We start from the raw sequence: 12,512 nt of genomic DNA, 5'->3' as shown, positions 1-12,512 counted from the left end.
CAGGCAGCATCCTGGTAAATCTCCTGTGTACGCTCTCTAAAACTTGCACATCCTTCCTGTAAACAGGGGACCAGAACTGAACACAATATTCCAAGTGTGGTCTCACCAGGACGCTATAAAGATGCAGTAAAACCTTACAGCTCTTAAAATCAATCCCCCTTCTAAGGAAAGCCAACACAACATGTGCCTTTTTAACAACCCTACCAACGTGTGTGGCGATTTTGAGGGATCTATGGACAAGGACCCCATGGTCTCTCGGTTCTTCCACACTACCAAGTATTCTGCCTTTCACCCTGTATTCTGTATTCAAATTCGACCTTCCAGAATGAATCACTTCACACTTTTCCAGATTGGACTCCATCTGCCACTTCCAGCCCAGCTCTGCGTCCTGTCAATGTCCCATTGCAACCTCCAGCAGTCCTCCACATTATCCACCACTCCACCAACCTTCATGTGATTGGCAAACTTACTAACCCACTCTCCAACATCCACATCCAAGTCACTTATAAAAATCACAAAGAGCAGAGTCCCAGAGCTGATTGTTACAGAACACCACTGGTCACTGAGCTCCAGGCTCAATACTCTCCATCTGCTGCCACCCTCTGTCTTCTCTGGGCCATCCGATCCTGTATCCAGATAGACAGATTTCCCTGTATCCTAATCATTCTTCTTTTCTGAATGATCCATCAACGTATTCTGTCATTTCCTCAAAGAATTCAATAAGATTTCTGAGGCATGACCTGACCCCTCACAAACCCATGCTGACTGTCGCTAATGTAACTATGGTTTTCCAAGTAGTCATAAATCCTGTCTTTAGGGTCCTCGCCAATAATCTGCACACCACAGACATTCGACCAAATCTGTAATTCCCAGAATTCTACCTTCGTAATATGGCCCGGACTCTACAAATCTTCTCTCCTCTGCCATGTTCCCCAGAAAGGCACTGGAGGGTGGTGGGGATTACACAGATAGGGAGGGCTATCAGGACAGGAGGTTTTTGCAGACATTAGGAGGGTTGCAGTACCAAAAGGAAGCTTCAGTAGTTGTGAGGTTTCATGGTGATGAAGGCATTTGAGGAGGGAGGGAGGGAGGGAGGATTGTAGGGAAATGAGAGGTTTCACAGTTTAGGTGCTTTGTTAGGACTGTAAGAGGTTCCTGAGTTGGGGAGGGTGTAAGCACTGGTGGATATTACATAAACATGTGGTTTTAGTTGCAATGCATGAAGAGGATGCAGGAAGCTGGAGAGTATGGGGTCTGAACGAGGTTACACAAATGGGAAGAGTTGTCAGGAGTGGAGGTGTTTACAGAGACAGCAATGGTCTGATCTGGACCCAGATTGGGAGGGATGTGGGGACTGGAGGTGCTTTCACAGGGAGGGAGGACCATAGACCCACAGGAGGTTACAGGAATGTGGAGAGCTGTAGGGCTGAAGGGTTCATGGAGTTGGGAATGTTGGGAGGGATAGAGAAGTTTACAGGGATAAGGATGTTTGTAGGACAGGGCTGGATTACACAGACAGTGACTGTTTTAGGGAACTGACCAGATTACAGAGATAAAGAGGTTTGTATCATCTGGCGGAACAAACAGAGATATGGAGGGTCATCGTGACTGAAGATGTTTATAGATATAGGAAGGCTTAGGTTCTGGAGGTTATTTAGACATGGAGGCTGTGGAGTCTGGATTGGTTTTTGAGAGATTGGGGTAGCAAGTTTGGTTGGAGACAGTTTCACAGATAACAGAGCATTGCACAAACAGGAGGAAGTTCCTGCGGTAGGGAGGGTTCGAGTGGAGAGTGATGTTTAAACAGATAGGGGTAAGAGCTGGAGAAGGTTATGGAGATGGGTAAATGGATGGAGATACAGGAGGAGCTTATATTGACAGGGTGGGTGATAGTGTTTCAAGGTGGAGATGCTACAGGATGGATCGAAGGGGTGGCAAGAGAGGATGCGTGGTGATGGGTTTTCATTGCATGAATCATTACATCAGTACCTAGAGAGGATATTCCTGTAGGATCACCCAGTGACGCTATGTTAGTGGAACTGAGAAATAAGAATGGGTCATCACTCTGACACGATTGTCCTACTGACCCCGAATAATCCGTGGCAGAGAGAGGAACAAACATATCAGGAGATCTCAAATATCAATCATAATAATAGGCCTGTTATGGTTGTGGTTTTTAAACTTTCCAAACCTAGACTGGGAGTGCCAGTGTTCAATGTTTGCAAAGGAGGAATTTGGTAATTGTGTTCCAGAAAACTCCCAATCAATATGTAAATGGCCTGAAAAGAGAAAGGGGCAAAACCTGACCTCCCCTTGGGAAACAAGATAGGAAAAGGGACTGAGGTGTGAGTGGGGAAAGCGTTTTGCCAAAGTGACTCAAGTTTATTAGTTTGAAAATAGCGATGGAAAAGGACAGGGCGGGTCCACAGGTTCAAGTTATTAAATGGGGCCAGACTAATCTTGATAATATTAGCCAGGAACTCTCAAAAGGTGATTGGGGAGTCTATTTGCAGGGAAAGGGAAGTCTGGCAAGTGAGAATATTATAAAAGTGAGATAAATTGAGCGATCACCACCAGCATGTTCCTGTTTGTGTGCAGGCCAATGCTGACAGCAATAGAAAACATTGCCTGTCTATTGAAGGTCTGGTCAAGGAAAAGGGGGCACATGTCAGGTATAGCCAGCTGGATCAAGGGAATCCCTGAGGATCACAGGGACTTCAGGAATACACTTTGGGTAGAAATCAGGAATGCAGAAAGGGTACATGAAATAGCCTCAGCAGAGAATGCTAAGGAGAATCCAAAAGTGATTGTATAAATATATTAAGAGTAAAAGAGTAACTCGAGACAAAATAGTGTCCCTTAAAGATCAATGAGACCATTGGTGTGTGGAACCGCAGGATATGGCTAAGACCTTAAACACATTTTTTACTCCAGAACTTATTGTGGACAAAGATTGGGGAACTCAGGGAACTCAATACGTTAGACCACATTTGGAGTTCTCTGCAATTCCAGTATCCCCGCTATAGGAAGGATGTTGTGAAAGTTGAAAATGTTCAGAAAAGATTAACAAGATGTTGCCAGGATTGTTGCTGAATAAGCTGGGGTTATTTTCCCTGGAGCATCGGAGACTGAGTGGTGATCTGACAGAGGTTTATATAAACATGCGGGGTATGGATTGGGTAAACAGTCAAGGTCTTTTCCCAAGAGTGGGAGAGTCTAAATCTAGGGGGCATAGGTTTAAGGTTGAAGGGGAAAGGTTTAAACGGCACTGAAGGGACAGCTTTTTTATGCACACGGTGATGTGTGTTTGGAATGAGCTGAGAGAGAAAGTAGCAGATACTGATACTATGACAACATTCAAAAGGTATCTGGATGGGTATATGAATAATAAGGGTTTAGAGGTACATGGGCCAAATGCTGGTAAATGGGATGGATTTATTTAGATCTTCTGGTCAGCATAGATGTGTTGGACCAAAGGGTCTGTTTCCATGCTGCCCATCTCTAAAAAGAGTGCATGCTATAGAAGAGGTGGTGCTGGAGATTTTACAAAACAAAGGAATGGAAAGACCCAGGACCTGATTAAGTGTATCACAGCACATTGTGCGACGCGAGGGAAGAAATTGTGGAGTCGCGAGCAAAGATATTTGTACCATTGACAGCCATGTGTGATGGGCTGCACAGACTGGAGGGTGGCATAGTGGGCAGTGAATGAGGGTTTTTGAGATTACAAAGCGATCTTGATGAAATGGGTGAATGGGCTGAAAAACTGTAGATTCAATCTGAATAAATGCGAGGCAGTGCACTTGGTAAAACAAACAAGGGTAGAGCTTATACAATTAATGTTCGGGCCTCGGTTAGTGTTTTAGAGCAGAGGGACCTCCGGGTTCAGGTACATAAATCTTGAAGCTTGCATCACAGGATGGATAAGACACTGCTTGGCATGCCTGACTATTGCTCAGTCCATTGAGTGGAGGTTTTGGGACGTCATGTTGAGATTGTGCAGACATTTTTGAGGCCTGTTCTGCAATACTCTGTCGAGTTCTGGTCGCCCAGTTATAGGGAGGATGTTATTAAGCTGCAGGGTGTTCAGCAGAGATTTACCAGGATATTGTTGGATATGGAAGGCTTGAGTTCTGAAAAATGGCTAGATAGGCTGAGTCGTTTTTCATTGGAGCCTGGAGTTTGAGATGTGATGTTATAAGAGTTTATTTTTAAAAATGAGATATAGATCGATTGAATGGTAGTTGCCTTTTCCGTAGGATGGGGGAGTCTCAAGAGGAGGGGCCACATTTTTAAGGTTAGAAGAGAGAGACGTTCAAAAAAAAAGACATGGGGGCAAATTGTTACAGAGAGGGTGTTTTGATTGTGGAATGATCTTCCTGAGGAAGGGTGGACGTGGTTACAATTACAACATTTAAAAGACAGAGATAATAAATGAATATTTTGCATCAGTTTTTGCTGGGGAAAATGATATGGAAGATATAGAATGTAGGGAAATAGAAGGTGAAACCTTGCAAAATGTCCATATTACAGAGGAGCAAGTGCTGGATGTCTTGAAATGCATAAAGGTGGATAAATTCCCAGGACCTGATCAGGTGTACCCTCGAACTCTGTGGGAAGCTAGAGAAGTGATTACTGGGCCTTTTGTTGAGATATGTGTATCGTCGATAGTCACAGGTGAGGTGCCAGAAGACTGGAGGTCAGCTAACGTGGTGCCACTGTTTAAGAAGAGTGGTAAGGACAAGCCAGGGAATTATAGAGCAGTGAGTCTGACGTCGGTGGTGGGCAAGTTATTGAAGGGAATCCTGAGGGACAGGATGTACATGTATTTGGAAAAACAAGAACTAATTAGAGATAGAGATTTGTGTGTGGTAAATCATGTCTCACAAACTTGATTGAGTTTTTTGAAGAAGTATCAAAGAGGATTGAAGAGGGCTGAGCGGTAGATGTGATCTATATGGACTTCAGTAAGGCATTCGACAAGGTTCCCCATGGGAGACTGATTAGCAAGATTCTATCTCATGGAATACAGGGAGAACTAGCTATTTGGATACAGAAGTGGCTCAAAGGTAGAAGACAGAGGGTGGTGGTGGAGGTTTGCTTATCAGACTGGAGGTCTGTGACCAGTGGAGTGCCACAAGGATTGGGCCTCAGAATGGTGAATAGCCAAGGGTAAGGGAGTCCAAAACTCGAGAGTACAAACGGGACGTGAGAGAGCAAAGATTTAAAGAGGGAGCTGAAGGGCAACATTATCCACAGAGGATGGCGCACAGACAGAACAGACTGCCAGGGGCACATGGGAGAAACAAGAACAATGACAACATGGAAAAGACATTTGGGCAGGTACATGGAGAGGAGAAGGTTTGAAGAGCTAAGGGCCGAACGCAGGCAAATGAGACTCATTCATTATAGGAAACATGGAGAGCATTGAGGAGTTGTAGCACAGGTTCTGTTTCCGTGCTGTATCACTCTGTATCCAGTTAAAGAGGACCGAAATAAAGCATGTTGTAGACACTGAAGCAAGTTACAGCGATAGGGATGGTAGTCTGGAATGCAGTACATTTCAAATATGTGGAGGACAGTCGGGAAGGGAAGTAGTTACAGGGACAGGAACTATTATAGGAGTTAAAAATTACTGAAGACGCTGGTGCACAAGCCATGCCATAGGCACAGAGATGCAGAGTAGTGAGTCTTAGCACAGTGATGGAGGGAGAACACAGAACAGAAAGATCCCAGGCAGCATTCCCAAACTCTCGTTGGAGGCCTGCTTGCCCCTCTGTTGTCCTGATGCTCACTAAGACAGCACAGGCGTGGATTGATAATTATGAACTCCCCATGCTGTTTCAGTGCAACATAAATTAAAGTCGAGGTGGTGATTGAGTCTGGGGTGTGTCTGTATTGTACTGTGCTTCCCCCTCCAGCGCTGTATCTATGTCATGTCCTGTTAGCGATGTTTGGAGCCCTCTCATTGCTCTCTGCTCTGTGCACTCTGAGTGATCTTACCTCACTGCAGGATTTATTGAAGACTCCACATCTCCCTGCCCATTGTCTCTCTGACTGACCAACCATCTTCAATGGGGTGTTGGACGAGACCCCCAGAAATTGAGAGGTCTATTGAGTCAGGAACTTTCTAAATACCTACAGGAGACAGAGAAATAGACAGAATAGAAAATTAGACTGATGCAGTGAGGGTTACACATGGAGAATGGAAATGGGCCCCACAGAGATCTGGAAAATCCCAAACTCCATCCCTGGCCTGTGCTGTTGCGTCTCTCTGGAGTGGAGAATTCTGTTAGCTCAGGATCTGGAGTAACTTGAAGAGCGGGAGGCGCTGACAGAGGCAGCAATTAGACCCACACAGTGAGGGATACCACATGGAGAGAGACTGAGTGATATCACCAGAGTGCTGCAAGACTTCAGGATCACACAGTCATGTTGGAAGAATGGGTTTAGCCTCATATTGCTCTGGTATCAGTACTCAGGGATGAGCAACCAGTGAGCAAAACGAAGTGATGGGGAGGTCTTGCTTAAACGATGCAAGGTACAAGTCAGACCACACCTAGATGATAATGAACAGTATGCATGCCCTAAGGAAAGACATTCTTGTATTGGAGGCAGGCCAGGGAAGGTTCACTCGGCTGATCCTGGAGATGGCAGGATATTCCAATGAGAAGAGGTGGAGTAGATTGCCATTGAACCTATTGGGTTTTGAAGAATGGGAGAGAAATTGAATGAAACATCCAGGATTCGGAGGGTCTTTGACAGGTTAGATGTCGTTAAGTTAGAAAATCGAACAGCACAGCAGAGTAATAGGCCCTTCGGCCCACCATGGCTGTGTTGACCATGATGCAATTCTAAACTTATCCCATCTGCCTGCACGTGGGTGATATCACTCTATTCTCTGCCTGTTGATGTTTCTGTCTAAATGCCCTTCAAATGTTTGCTCTCGTTGCTACCTCTCCCACCGCCTAAGCAGCTTCTTATCTCTCAGTAAAGACAACTGGCCTCATTCATTTCATTTAAAACTTCTCACTCTCACCTTAAACAGATGCGCCCTAGTATTTGACATTTCTACATTGGAAGGAGGATTCCAACTATCCACACTATTCACGCCTCTCCTAATGCTGTATACCAGTATCTGGTCTCCCCTCAGTCTCCGACACTCACGCAAAACAATCCGACTGCATCCAACCTCCTTACAGTAAACACAATCACATCCAGACCATATTCTGCCAACCCTCTGTTGCAACCTCCCCAAAACCTCCACATCTTTCCTGTGGTGTGTGGATGAGAACGACACACAACCTTCCAAACATGGCCGAATGAAGTCTCATTCAGTCACAACATGACATGCAAACGTCTGTACTCAATACTGTGCCCAATAAAGGTAAGCATACCATACACTCCCTCTACCACCACATCCTGTTGGGTTGTTATTTTTAGGGTGCTATGGATTTGCTTCCAATGTCTCTCTGTTTATCAATGTTTCCAACTAGTCAATTAGTGTACTTCTCTCTTCCATTTGACTTCATAAATGTATCACTTCATACCTGTCCCGATAAAATTCAATTTGCCACATCGCTGCACAACGTTCCAGCTGATCGACAGACTGCTGCAACCTTGAACGCTCTTCCTCACTATCCACAATTCCCCTAACTATCCCTAATCATTACATGCCTTTCCAAATGTCGTCTGCAAAATTACCACTCAAACTGCTGACCTTTTCATCTGAATCACAGATATAAACTACACACAGACATCGCACCACTGATCCTTGTGAAACATCATTGGCCACAGACGTCCAATCAGAATTCACCACTCCACATGCCTCTGTCTACTATCACCAAGAAAATATTGTATCCAACTTATCAACGAGCATGGATTGTGATTTGATCGTTCGGATCCCCCTTGCTATTTGGAAGCTGTCCATGCAAAATGACTCTATATTTTGATTCCCAGATTAAATTGTCTGTCTCACTAACGCACTGACTGCGTCCTTTCTACACAACAAAACGGGACATTGATTGTTTTTTTTTTTGCTGATCCTGCCTAAATCCCTACAACCCCTCAATAATCACATTGCTGTAGTGATCATTCTGCAGCCACCCCTCCACAATAACAGTTCGATCATATCTGTTCCCTTCAGTTAATGCTGTCATTCCATCTGCCTTGTTGCAAATGCATGGCGCGTGTCACCAAGAGAGGGCCTTGGAGGGATGGATAGAGGTCACAGAGTGGGACAGATGTTTGGGGACGCGACAATGTTGCAGGGTTAAACATAGTTACAGTTGCTACAGAATGTTCACAGGAGAAAACCTTTAGAGAGATAAAGCGTCTTTGATTAGACTTCAGAGAGAGGGACGTGTGTAGGGTTGTGGATCGTTACATTGACTATGTTGATCAGGGTGGAGAAACATTCGCATGATTCCAGAACGTCGTACATTTAACAACAGTTGTGGGATCTGGAGAATATCACAGCGATAGGGAGGATGGTATGGACTGGAGAACATTACAGGGAAAGGGAGGCTGGTATGGACTGGAGAATGTTGCAACCACGTGGACGATGATATACACTGGGGAATGTTGCAGGGAGAGTGAGGAAGTTGTAGAATAGATAAAGGTAGAAGGAGAGATGATTTTATGTTCTGGAAGGAGTCAGAGAGAGTGAGTGGGGTGCATGCTGCAAGATATGACAGGGATAGGGAAGCTTGTAGAGACTGGAGGAGAGAGTCATGCAGAGGCTTGTGAGAGACCAGGTTCACTTATGAACATAGGATGTGTTACAGTGAGCAGAGCCTTTTGCAAATATAAACAAGGATACAATGACCACAAAGCAGTCACACCTATACATAGGTATATATGAACTGAAGGAATTGAAGAGATTACACAGACTGGGAGTGTTGTATGCAGTGGAGGAGATTAAACTGAGAGGGATGGCTTTAGAGACAACAACGTTAGGAAATAATGGGGGGTGCAATGGTGAGAGCAGGTTTCAACAATTCAGATGATATAGACCAGAAGTAGCTTTGACAGATAGTGATGGTTGTCAGGTCTGGTGGAGGCTGCACAGTAAGGTGAATTGTAATGGCTGGAAACATTTACACAGATGGGGAGAGTATTAGTGATCGGCAGAATTCACAAAAATACGGGTCTGCAGGACACGACAGAAATCTGAAGAGTTGTATCAACTTGATCGTGTTCACAGGCAGGAAAGCTTGTGGGGGTTGGAGCAGCTCAACATGATAGGGAGGGGCATGGAGACTGGAGATGTTGCAGAAAGATTACTATGTTTAATGCTTTAGAACGCTACATAAGTCTGTCCTGGTTCCTTCTTTATTTTTTTGAACCGCTATCGATACGCTTAGACCATAAGACCCAGGAGTGGAAGTAAGGCCATTCGGCCCATCGAGTCCACTCCGAATTCAATTAAGAGCTAAGAGCAGCAAGGAGGGGACATGAAAGGTCATTAGTTGGTAGGATTAGGGAAAACCCTAAGGCTGTTTATAGGTATGTCAGGAATAAAAGATGACTAGGGTAGGAATAGGTCCAGTCAAGGATAGTAGTGGGAAGTTGCGTGTGGAGGCTGAAGAGATTGGGGAGACACTGAATGAATACTTTTCATCAGTATTCAATCAGGAACAGGACATTGTTTTCAATGTGAGTACTGAGTCACAATTAAGTAGAATGGATGGCTTTGAGGTATGTAGAGAAGAGGTGTTGGAAATTCTGGAAAGAGTGAAAATAGATAAGTCCCCTGGGCCTGATGGCATTTATCGTAGGATTCTCTGGGAAGCAAGGGAGGAGATTGCAGAGCCATTGGCCTTGATTTTTATGTCCTCGTTGTCTACAGGAGTAGTGCCAGAAGATTGAGGATAGCAAATGTGGTTCCCTTGTTCAAGAAGGGGAGTAGGGATAACCCTAGTAACTATAGGCCGGTGAGTCTCACTTCTGTTGTGGGCAAAATCTTAGAGAGAATTGTAAGGGATAGGATTTATAAACATCTGGATAGGAATAATGTGATCAAGGATAGTCAGCATGGTTTTGTGAAGGGCAGGTCGTGCCTCACAAACATTATTGAATTCTTTGAGAAGGTGACTAAGGAGGTGAACGGGGGAAAGCGGTAGATGTGGTGTATATAGATTTTAGTAAGGCGTTTGATAAGGTTCCCCATGGTAGACTACTGCAAAAATACGGAGGCATGGCATTGAGGGTGAGTTGGAGGTTTGGATTAGGAGTTGGCTGGCTGGAAGAAGACAGAGGGTAGTAGTTGATGGAAAAGGTTCAACTTGGAGTGCCGTCACTAGCGGTGTTCCGCAAGGATCTGTTTTGGGACCATTGCTGTTTGTCATTTTTATAAATGACCTGGAGGAGGGGTTAGAAGGTTGGGTGAGCAAGTTTGCGGATGATACGAAAGTCAGAGGAGTTATAGACAGTGAGGAAGGATATGGCAGGTTACAGCGGGATATAGATAAGCTGCAGAACTGGGCAGAAAGGTGGCAAATGGAGTTCAATGTAGCTAAGTGTGAGGTGATTCACTTTGGTAAGAGTAACAAAAAGATGGGGTACTGGGCTAATGGTCGGATACTTGGTAGTGTGGATGAGCAGAGGGATCTTGGTGTCCATGTACACAGATCTTTGAAAGTTGCCACCCAGGTAAACAGTGCGGTGAAGAAGGCATATGGCGTACGGGCTTTTATTGATAGAGGAATTGAGTTCCGGAGTCCTAAGGTCATGTTGCAGTTGTATAAGACTCTGGTGCGGCCGCATCTGGAGTATTGTGTGCAGTTTTGGTCGCCATACTATAGGAATGATGTGGAGGCACTGGAACGGGTGCAGAGGAGGTTTACCAGGATGTTGCCTGGTATGGTAGAAAGATCGTATGAGGAAAGGCTGAGACACTTGGGGTTGTTTTCATTGGAGAAAAGAAGGTTTAGGGGTGACTTGATAGAGGTGTACAAGATGATTAGGGGTTTAGATAAGGTCGACAGTGAGAATCTTTTTCCACGTATGGAGTCAGCTATTACAAGGGGGCATAGCTTTAAATTAAGGGGGGGGGGTAGGTATAGGACAGATGTTAGGGGTAGGTTCGTTACTCAGCGAGTCGTGAGTTCATGGAATGCCCTGCCAGTAGCAGTGGTGGACTCTTCCTCATTATGGGCATTTAAGCGGGCATTGGATAGACATATGGTGGATAGTGGGCTAGTGTAGGTTAGGTGGGCTTGGATCGGCGCAACATCGAGGGCCGAAGGGCAAGTACTGCGCTGTATTCTTCTATGTTCTATGTTCAATCATTTTTGATGGGCATTTCAACTCCACTTGCCCGCATTCTCCCCGTGGCCCTTAATTCCTTGTGACATCAAGAATTTATCAATCTCTGCCTTGAAGACATTTAGCGTCCCGGCCTCCACTGCACTCTGCGGCAATGAATTCCACAGGCCCACCACGCTCTGGCTGAAGAAATATCTCCGTGTTTCTGTTCTGAATTTACCCCCTCTAATTCTAAGGCTGTGTCTACGGGTCCTAGTCTCCTCGACTAATGGAAACAATTTCCCAGCGTCCATCCTCTCCAAGCCATGTATTATCTTGTAAGTTTCTATTAGATCTCCCCTTAATCTTCTAAACTCCAATGAATACAATCCCAGGATCCTCAGCCGTTCCTCATACGTTAGACCTACCATTCCAGGGATCATCCGTGTGAATCTCCTCTGGACACGCTCCAGTGCCAGTATGTCCTTCCTGAGGTGTGGGGACCAAAAATGGACACAGTACTCCAAATGGGGCCTAACCAGAGCTTTATAAAGTAGCACATCGGTGCTTTTATATTCCAATCCTCTTGAGATAAATGCCAACATTGCATTCGCTTTCTTAATCACGGACTCAACCTACATGTTTACCTTTAGCGAATCCTCGACTAGCACTCCCAGATCCCTTTGTACTTTGGCTTTATGAATTTTCTCACCGTTTAGAAAGTAGTCCATGCTTGTATTCTTTTTTCCAAAGTGCAAGACCTCGTATTTGCTCACATTGAATTCCATCAGCCATTTCCTGGACTACTCTTCCAAGCCGTCTAAATCCTTCTGCAGCCTCCTCACTTCCTCAGTACTACCTGCCTGTCCACCTAACTTTGTATCATCGGCAAATTTTGCTAGAATGTCCATAGTCTCTTCATCCAGATCATTAATATATAATGTGAACAGCTGTGGCCCCAACACCGGCTGCCATTCCAAAAAACGAACTTTTTATCCCAACTCTCTGCCTTCTGTCAGACAGCCAATCCTCAATCCACACCAGTAGCTCACCTCGAACACCATAGGCCCTCACCTTACTCAGGAGCCTCCCGTGTGGCACCTTATCAAAGACCTTTTGGAAGTCTAGATAGACCACATCCACTGGGTTTCCCTGGTCTAACCTACTTGTCACCTCTTCAAAGAACTCCAACAGGTTTGTCAGACACGACCTCCCCTTACTAAATCCATATTGACTTGTTATCATCAGACCTTGCTCTTCCAAGA

The sequence above is a fragment of the Chiloscyllium plagiosum genome, unplaced genomic scaffold (assembly GCF_037043375.1).
Source record: "Chiloscyllium plagiosum isolate Xiang-an unplaced genomic scaffold, Cpla_swu_hap1 HiC_scaffold_46, whole genome shotgun sequence".
Lineage (NCBI taxonomy): Eukaryota > Metazoa > Chordata > Chondrichthyes > Orectolobiformes > Hemiscylliidae > Chiloscyllium > Chiloscyllium plagiosum.
This window is presented reverse-complemented; position numbering follows the sequence as displayed.